This window comes from Dendropsophus ebraccatus, chromosome 14 (genome assembly GCF_027789765.1).
Source record: "Dendropsophus ebraccatus isolate aDenEbr1 chromosome 14, aDenEbr1.pat, whole genome shotgun sequence".
Lineage (NCBI taxonomy): Eukaryota > Metazoa > Chordata > Amphibia > Anura > Hylidae > Dendropsophus > Dendropsophus ebraccatus.
In genome coordinates, this window is record NC_091467.1 from 13,400,796 (window position 1) to 13,409,855 (window position 9,060).

A 9,060-nucleotide genomic window follows, 5' to 3' on the forward strand; every position below is an offset into this window, starting at 1 on the left:
AAGACCTGGCTATACAAATACCAAGTAATCCGGAGTCACCCTGACTGAGAACCCTACATGCAGCAAACTGGATGTGTTCTTGGTCCCCATAGGCTGAAATGAGAACGGACTGGAAGACAATCCGCACGCCGCTATTTCTTCTCTTCGTTATATTGCCTATTGACATGCATTATTTTAGCTTAAAGGGATTGTACAGCGAAAATCTTTTTCTTTCAAATCAACTGGTGTCAGGAAGTTATACAGATTTGTAATTTACTTCTATTTAAAAAATCTCCAGTCTTCCAGTACTTATCAGCTGCTGTATGTCCTGCAGGATGTGGTGTATTCTTTCCAGTCTGACACAGTGCTCTCTGCTGACACCTCTGTCCATGTCAGGAACTGTGCAGAGCAGGAGAGGTTTTCTATGGGGATTTGCTGCTGCTCTGGACAGTTCCTGACATGGACAGAGGTGGCAGCAGAGAGCACTGTGTCAGACTAAAAAGAATATACCACTTCCTGCATGACATACAGCAGCTGAAAAGTACTGGAAGACTGGAGATTTTCTTTTTTTTTTAATTGAAGTTAAAATCTATATAACTTTCTAGTAACAGTTGATTTTAGAAAAAAAATTCCAAGAAGTACCCCTTTAATGTTAGATTGATAAGGGTCCAACCTCCAGTCACTTGAATGGGACGCTGCAGTGCCAGGCAAAGCCTCCTGTAAGCCATGGTGCTGTGTAATGGTGCGTTCACACCTACAGGATCTGCAGCAGATTTTCTGCAGCAGATTTCATTTAAATAACTGAACACAGCATCAAATCTGCTGCAGATCCTGTAGGTGTGAACGCACCCTAAACATTGAAGGGGATACAGCGCTCCTGGTTACTGAGGGGTCATAGAGGTCAGACCATACTGCCCATGCTTCAGTCCTTCCTCCTGCAGATTCCTGGTCTGTCCATAGGGGGCGCATGTGTCCTGTCTCAGCTCCTTAAAGGGCCAGCACACACTCCCAAAATCAGTCTCCAGGTAAAGCGGTTATCCAGTGCTACAAAACATGGCCACTTTCCCCTCTCTTGTCTCCAGATTGGGTGGGGTTTCAAACTCAGTTCCATTGAAGTAAATGGAGCTTAGTTGCAAACCGCACCTGACCTGGAGACAAGAGAGGGGGAAAAGTGGCCATGTTTTTGTAGCACTGGATAATCCCTTTAATAGTCTCCCATTACTTCTGACGAAGTACCACATATGACTTCTGTCAGTTTAGAGGCTCAGAGCGACCTGGTAGGCCATAGCACGAATAGTAGATCCTCTTAGGAGAGGGGGTTAAAGGGGCACTCCTTAATATAACTTAATTCAATCAATGTCTGCTCATTCTGCAGAGGCTGCTGTGCACCAGCACTACTGACAGCCAGCTTCCCCCTGTATGCTGTATATTAGTAGCAATCTGTATGCGGCAGCACATGACTGAAACCAGACTTGGGTCCAGGGCTTGGACAGTCCTGCAGTTCCCGTCATGGACACCGGTGGCAGCAGAGAGTCCTGTGTCACCCTTTACTGCTGTCACTCAAAATATAATGGTAGAGAAATAAAGAATTATACATTTATTTTAACAAAGTAATATAACTTTATGAAAGCAAAGTATATATACTATTTTTTTTTTTATTCTTACCCCCTGAAGTTACCCTTAGGGGCTACCAAGACGATGCCCTCTAAAGTGGCACAGCATACCCATTATCCATCCCACTTGCTATATGCTATTACTCTTCACATACGCTTCTAGACATCTGTCCTCCATGTTGTTTACTTTCTGTTCCTCTTATATTCAATTATCGATGAAAACTGAAGGGCGCTTGGTGATAATGTTATACAGTGATGTAGGTGCGCCCCCTGCTGTATAAATGTTAGTACTACTGATAAGTTATTTACACCATTCAGGGGCGATATGTTTGACGCATTTAAGACTATGTTCCTACAACGTCTTTTTAGGCTATATAACGTCTGTCAAAAAAAACAGCAGTTTGTTGTGTGAACATGGCCTAAAACTCATTACTGAAATAGAAATCTGGAACAGTTATGAAATCTGAACTGAAGCTTTAAAGGGGAACTATCAGCAGGTTAGATGAATCTATCCTGCTGATATGTCGCTATTGCACAGGAGACACCGAGGATGATGGTATGTGTCTTACCTTCATCCTCGGTGCAGTTCCTCTAACCTGCTAATAGTTCCCCTTTGAAACCAAATATAGCAACATAGTAACATATATTGGCTGAATAAAGACACGCGTCCACCCAGTTCAGCCTATTACCCCACAGTGTTGATCCAGAGATCAAAATCCCCCAAAATACCCCCATGAGGAGGAAGCCAATTTTCTGTATATTTGGGAAGATCTCCAAATCAGGTGATCAAAATAAATCCCTAGATCCCTGACCCTTCTCCAGAATCTAGTGACAATAACCTATAATACTATTACACTCCAGAAATGCATCCAGACCCCCTCTGAATTCATGGCCACGTCCTCTGGTAGATACTTCCATAGTTTCACTGCTCTTACAGGAAAGAATCCCTTTCTGTGCTGGTGTAGAATCCTTCTACCATTTTAGTGCACAGGGCCTTTTTGTTATATACAGTCTTGGATAGACCATGGAGAGATCTCTGTGTTCACCATTGATATAGTTATATGTAACGCTCCAAAAACTGGCACCAACAACAATGTTAATAAAAAAAATATGAACCCTCTTTATTAATACATCACATTAAAATGACATTGAAAAACATAATGTTTTATGGGAAATGGGAACGGTACTGCAACCTATGACAAATGTGTATACGGTGGGTGACTATATCATGGTGCCAAGCACTAACAGATTCCAATACTGTCAATGTACAATACAAGATGGCAAGGGAAAATGACAAAAAGGTATTCTTCTAATCCCACCAATGATTTTTTATAGGGCACAAGTCCTCTGACACATCACTGAAGCTGATATGGTATGGTTTTGAGCATTTTTTACTCGTCTGACACAGTTCTCTCTGCTGCCACCTCTGTCCATGTCAGGAACTGTCCAGAGCAGCAGCAAATCCCCATAGAAAACCTCTCCTACTCTGGACAGAGGTGGCAGCAGAGAGCGCTGTGTCAGCCTAGGGGAGGGTTGGTCTGTGAGAACTGCTTTCAGTGCCATTCGGGGTTGAAGGGGTGGGGTTGTATGTTTGAGCTGCAGCTCAGCCTTCTCAGGCCAAGGCCGTTCAAAGGCCGGAGCACCCTATTACATCAGGCGACGGCCGCGCACCCTATTACACATAGCTATGCGCACCCGACACCTGATGATTTTAGGTCTGGGCCTAAAGAATTAATCAGCTGATGATCGTTTCATCTGCTGATTGTTCTCCCTATTACACGGGGTGATAATCAGCTGAAATGGCCTAATTCGGACGATTATTGATCTTTGTAATGGTGCGTTTACACAGACAGATTTATCTGACAGATTTTGGAAGCCAAAGCCAGGAATGGATTTGAAAAGAGAAGAAATCTCAGTCTTTCCATTATGACCTGTTCTCTGTTTACAGTCTGTTCCTTGCTTTGGCTTCAAAGATCTGTCAGATGAATCTCTCTGTGTTAACGCACCATTATGCTAAATTTACACGAGGGGATTATTGGCCCGATCGTACGATTAACGATTGCTGCTCCGATCGCCCCCCGCAGCCGCTCCGATCGCCCCCACCGCCACGTCCAAGAGCATACGTTACCAGCTCCACGCAGCAGGTCTTCCGACATCCCCGACTCCCATCTTCAGCACATTGATTGGCTGAAGAGATGAGCCGGGAATTTCAAACGGCTCCTCTTCAGCCAATCAGTGCTCCTCTTTAGCACTGATTGGCTGAAGGGGAGCCGTTTGAAATTCCCGGCTCCCCTCTTCAGCCAATCAGTGCTGCCGTGCATTGATTGGCTGAAGAGGGGAGTCGGGAATTTCAAACGGCTCCCCTTCAGCCAATCAGTGCTGCCTTGCATTGATTGGCTGAAGAGATGAGGCGGGAATTTCAAACGGCTCCTCTTCAGCCAATCAGTGCGCTGAAGAGGGGAGCCGGGGATCTCGAAGACCTGCTACGCGGAGCAGGTAACATATGCTCTTGGCCGCAGCGGTGGGGTCGATCGGAGCGGTGGCGGGGGTGGCGATCGAAGCAGCGGGGGGGGTGGCGATCGGGGCGGCGGGGGTGGCAATCGGAGCGCCGGTGGGGGTGGCGATCAAGGCGGCGGGGGTGTCGATCAGAGCGGCGTCGGGGGTGGTGATCGAGCCGGCGCAAGGGGCTGCGGATGAGCAGGGGGCCGGGCGGCCGGACTATCGCGCGACAACTGTTTACACGGAACGATCGGCGAATTTTTTGCGATCGACGAACGGCGATTTATGAACATGTTAAAAGATCAAAATGAACGATTTTTTGATCGTTCGCTGCGTTTACACGTACGATTATCGTTCAAATTCGATCGTTATCGCGAAAATTCGCCCGATAATCGCTCCGTGTAAACGTAGCATAAGGGACCATTTACTCAGAAAGATTATCTGCCAAAGATTTGAAGACAAAACCAGGAACAGACTATAAACAGAGATCAGGTCATAAAGGAAAGCCTGAGATTTCTCTTCTTTCCAAATCCCTTCCTGGCTTTGGCTTCAAATCTTTGGCAGATAATCTGTCAGATGATCTTTCTGTGTATAAATGGACCCTAAAGGCCCTAGTACAAGAAACATTTATGGGCTTACGACTGATAATTGTCCTGTATAATGCTGCGTTTACACGAAACGATAATTGGCCCGATCGTACGATGAACGATGTCGGAGTAACGTTTTTTTTTTCATAACGATCAGCGTTTAGACGGTACGATATATCGTACGGAAAATTCATTTTGCGATCGTTTTGTGATCGCTTAAGCCTATCTCACACATTGGTTAAATCGGCGAACGACTGTTCACACGGAACGATCTGTGAATTTTTTGCGAACGATCAACGACGATTTGAGAACATGTACAAAGATCAAAATGAACTATTTCTCGCTCGTCGTTTGATCGTTCGCTGCGTTTACACGGATGATTATCGTTCGAATTCAATCGTTATCGATCAAATTCGCACGATAATCGTTACATGTAAACGCAGCTTAATAGAAGACAACGATCAACCGATATGAACGATGTCGGCTGATCGTTGCAGTCGTTTGTCTTTCAACATGTTGAAAGACAAACGAATAATATAGCAGCGATCTGCTGCCGTCGCTCCATGGAATAGGAACGGCGGCAGCAGACGGCTGCTATCTGATATGGGCTTCCCGGACGATCTAGTGATCACCCGGCTGTTTTCAAATCAACTGGTGTCAGAAAGTTATAGAGATTTGTAAATTACTTCTATTTAAAAATCTCAAACCTTCCAGTAGTTATTAGCTGCTGTATGTCCTGCAGGAAGTGGTGTATTCTTTTCAGTCTGACACAGCGCTCTCTGCTGCCACTTCTGTCCATATCAGGAACTTTCCAGAGCAGGACCCCACTGCGGCCACTGACTGGCAAACACATCACGTCCTAGGTCCCCACTCGGACCCAGAAGCAGCTGGGACCGGGGTACCAGAGCAGCAGGGTTTCAGCATCAGCGCTGGAGCGGGGGAGGTGAGAGGATGTTACTTCTTTCATCCTCCTCCTCCCCAAACCTCTGCCAAAATCCCCTCAGCCCAGAGTTCGCCTTTAAGCATCAATACTGTAATATACAGATATTATTATATTAGAATGAATAGGAAACAAATCATTGTTCCTGTTGGGGACATCTAGCTATGAAAGTATGCTACCACTATAACAAACAGTTGTATAATATATACAGAATTGCCTCTAGATGGCAGTAGATCCTAATGTAAAGCCAATCTGAAAGTTTTCAAAAGGCAGAGGGCAGGGTTCCCCAGATCTCCCAAGGTATTGTATGGGCCCTATTGCACCGGACGATTATCGTTCGCATAATCGTTAATGATCTCAAACGACCGCTATTGCGAAAGACCTGAAAACGTTCACTCATTTCCATGGAACCATAATCGTTACTTATGATCGTATTTGCGATAGTTTTTTCTTTGCTATTTCTTCACTATTGCGTTCGGATCTGCTACGAACGACCGAACAACGTCTTATTCAATGCGAACGTTTCGCGAACGAGCAACGATAAAAATAGGTCCAGGTCTTATAAAGCGATCAACGATTTCTCGTTCGGTCGTTAATCGTTAACTGCATTTCAACCGAACGATTATCGTTTAGATTCGAACGATTTAACGATAATCTGAACAATAATCGTCCGGGGGAATACAGCCCTAAGAGTGCAGTGACAAGATCTCTGTATCAGTAGGGAGGCCATGTCTGGAGACTTCTGGGGAGCAGTAAACCTAATTTTGCAGTGGAATCAACAGGGGAAAGAGGTTCTTTGAGGAAGAGGAAGAACTGGGACTACCTATGTATTACACGGCCACAAATAAAGAATTCATAGGTACACAAATATCTTCTACACACTGACACACACCCCATAGCAAGACCTGTCCGACAACTTTCTGCCCAAAACATCCTGCGTTGTTGGCAGCTGGCAGAGTCTATGTAAACAGGCCTGTCCTGGCATCAGCTGCCATCCCCTTTTACCTGCTTCATGTCAGTGCAGCTGCCTGGAGCACAGATGACAGCAGCAGATATCTGATTGGAGACAGTCTTTATTATTCATGTCTATGGACACCTTTGCACTGATTTTTTTTTTAATTGATGATTTATTTCCTCAAGGCAAAATGAAGCAACTTTGAAATAGTCTTTATTAAAGATTTTCTATTGTTTAGCTGAATCTAACCTGCTGATAGCCCCCTAATGGGCACGGGGCACTGAGGAGGTAGCTATGTCTATTGCCTTCCTCCTTGGTGCTATTACCATGCTGTTAGTAGTGTAATCCTTGGTCCGGAGCACCGTTAGGAGCCTTGCCCAGCCCACAAAGCACTGATCTGGCCCGCCCGCTCCATTGATTTCCATTAGAAGGAGCCGACCGGCTTGCGCAATCGGGACGGGACATTGCTCCTAATGGTGCTCCGACCAAGTCGTAAATTAACAGGGTGGGAACAGCGCCGAGGAGGAAGGTAAGGGACATAGCTTCCTACTCATTGCCCCGTGCACAATATGGAGCTAACAGAAGGTTAGATTAATCTAACCTGCTGATAGTTTCCCTTTAAATTGACTTTCTGCTCTGTAAGTGCCATAGATTATTTTTGAGCGAGCATGCTCGGTCAGATAAAGTCCTCGATCAAGGATCTGGGTGCTCGACCAAGCACCTTGCGGTGCTCAGGTAAAGGTGGCCATGCACCTTCAATAACTGACGGCCTAACGATCATTCGGCCATCTTTCAATTGCAGCCATACAATCAGAGTTCTGATGTGTCTTGCAGAAACCTATTGCATTTTTTCATTCAAATTTTTGTATATTTCATTTAAAGGGGTACTCCGGGCAAATTACATAATTTAACACTGCACTTACAAAGGAAAGTTATATAACATTGCCATTTACACTCATTAGGACAGCTGTAATGTTACCCGTTTTTCAAAAAATCAAAGTCCCACAGGAAGTTCTGTAGTTCAGGAAGAAGGAAACACATCACGTCTCAGTGCTGTTCCACAGGTGCCATATTGAGACGTGATGTATTTCCTCTCTGTCACAGGGAAACCCGCCCCTCAACACATCCTCTGCCCGCCCCACTTTTCCTCTGCCCGCCCCACTCCTCCTCTGCCAGCCCCACTCCTCCTCTGTCGTCCGCCCCTCAACACATCCTCTGCCGGCCCCACTCCTCCTCTGCCCACCCTACTCCTCCTCTGCCCGCCCTACTCCTCCTCTGCCCACCCTACTCCTCCTCTGTCCACCCCTCAACAAATCCTCTGCCGGCCCTACTTCTCCTCTGCCGGCCCTACTCCTCCTCTGCCCGTCCCACTACTCCTCTGCCCGCCCTACTCCTCTGCCCGCCCTACTCCTCCTCTGCCCGCCCACTCCTCCTCTGCCCGCCCCACTCCTCCTCTGCCCACCCTACTCCTCCTCTGCCCGGCCTACTCCTCCTCTGCCGGCCTACTCCTCCTCTGCCCGCCCCACTCCTCTGCCCGCCCTACTCCTCCTCTGCCCGCCCCACTCCTCCTCTGCCCGCCCAGTTTTACAATACATACTATATTATCTGTCGGGCTCCCTCCTCTGCACGATTTCAGTCTCCTCTGCTTCTCAGTCATCCTGGAGATCGGCAGCTGCCTGCAGCATCAGATGTCACAGATCTAATAGGAGGCATTTGGCACCCTTTCAATGCCAGATGCCTGCTAGGAGATCACTGGTGTCTGATGCTACAGGATTCTCCTCCAGAATGACTGAGAAGCAGAGGAGACCTCGGACACCAGATTCAGCTATAACTCATAGTCCAGCAGCTGACAGCAAGCAGCAATATCTTTCTGGAGCTGAAAGGGTTTGTTTCAATGCTCCCTGGAAGATCCTGGCCGAGTTCAAGCTCCTGAAAGATGTTGCTGCTTGCTGTCAGCTGCTGGACTATGTGTTATAGCTGAATCTGGTGTCCGAGATCTCCTCTGCTTCATAAGCACAACCACCATCATCAAGTATCAGCATGGCATGATGGTGGGGGTTGTATGTGTGCAAGCTGGAGTTGCAGAGCTTCGAGAACTACTACCACCATCATTGTCTCTTGCTGGTAGTAATTTTTCAAGCTGTGCAACTCCAGGTTGCACAACCACAACTCTCAGCATCATGCCATATTAAAAGTAGACAATGGTGGCTGCAGTTTGTATTCACTGGACACCCAAATAAGGGAGCTGGGTTGTCAGTATTTACCTTTACTGCTTGTGTAGGGCAGTGCTTCCCAACCTTTTCCACCTCGGGGCACCCCTACTAAATAATGTTCTACAAAATAAGAAAACCGTCATACAGTGACTCACAGGTGACGTCTTCTTTGATCTGATGCGTCACTTTCCCTTTTCTTCTCCATCCGGCCCAGACCTCCATGATGATTCCTTCCAGATATGTTTCATCTCTTCAGAACCTGCGAGACAAACAA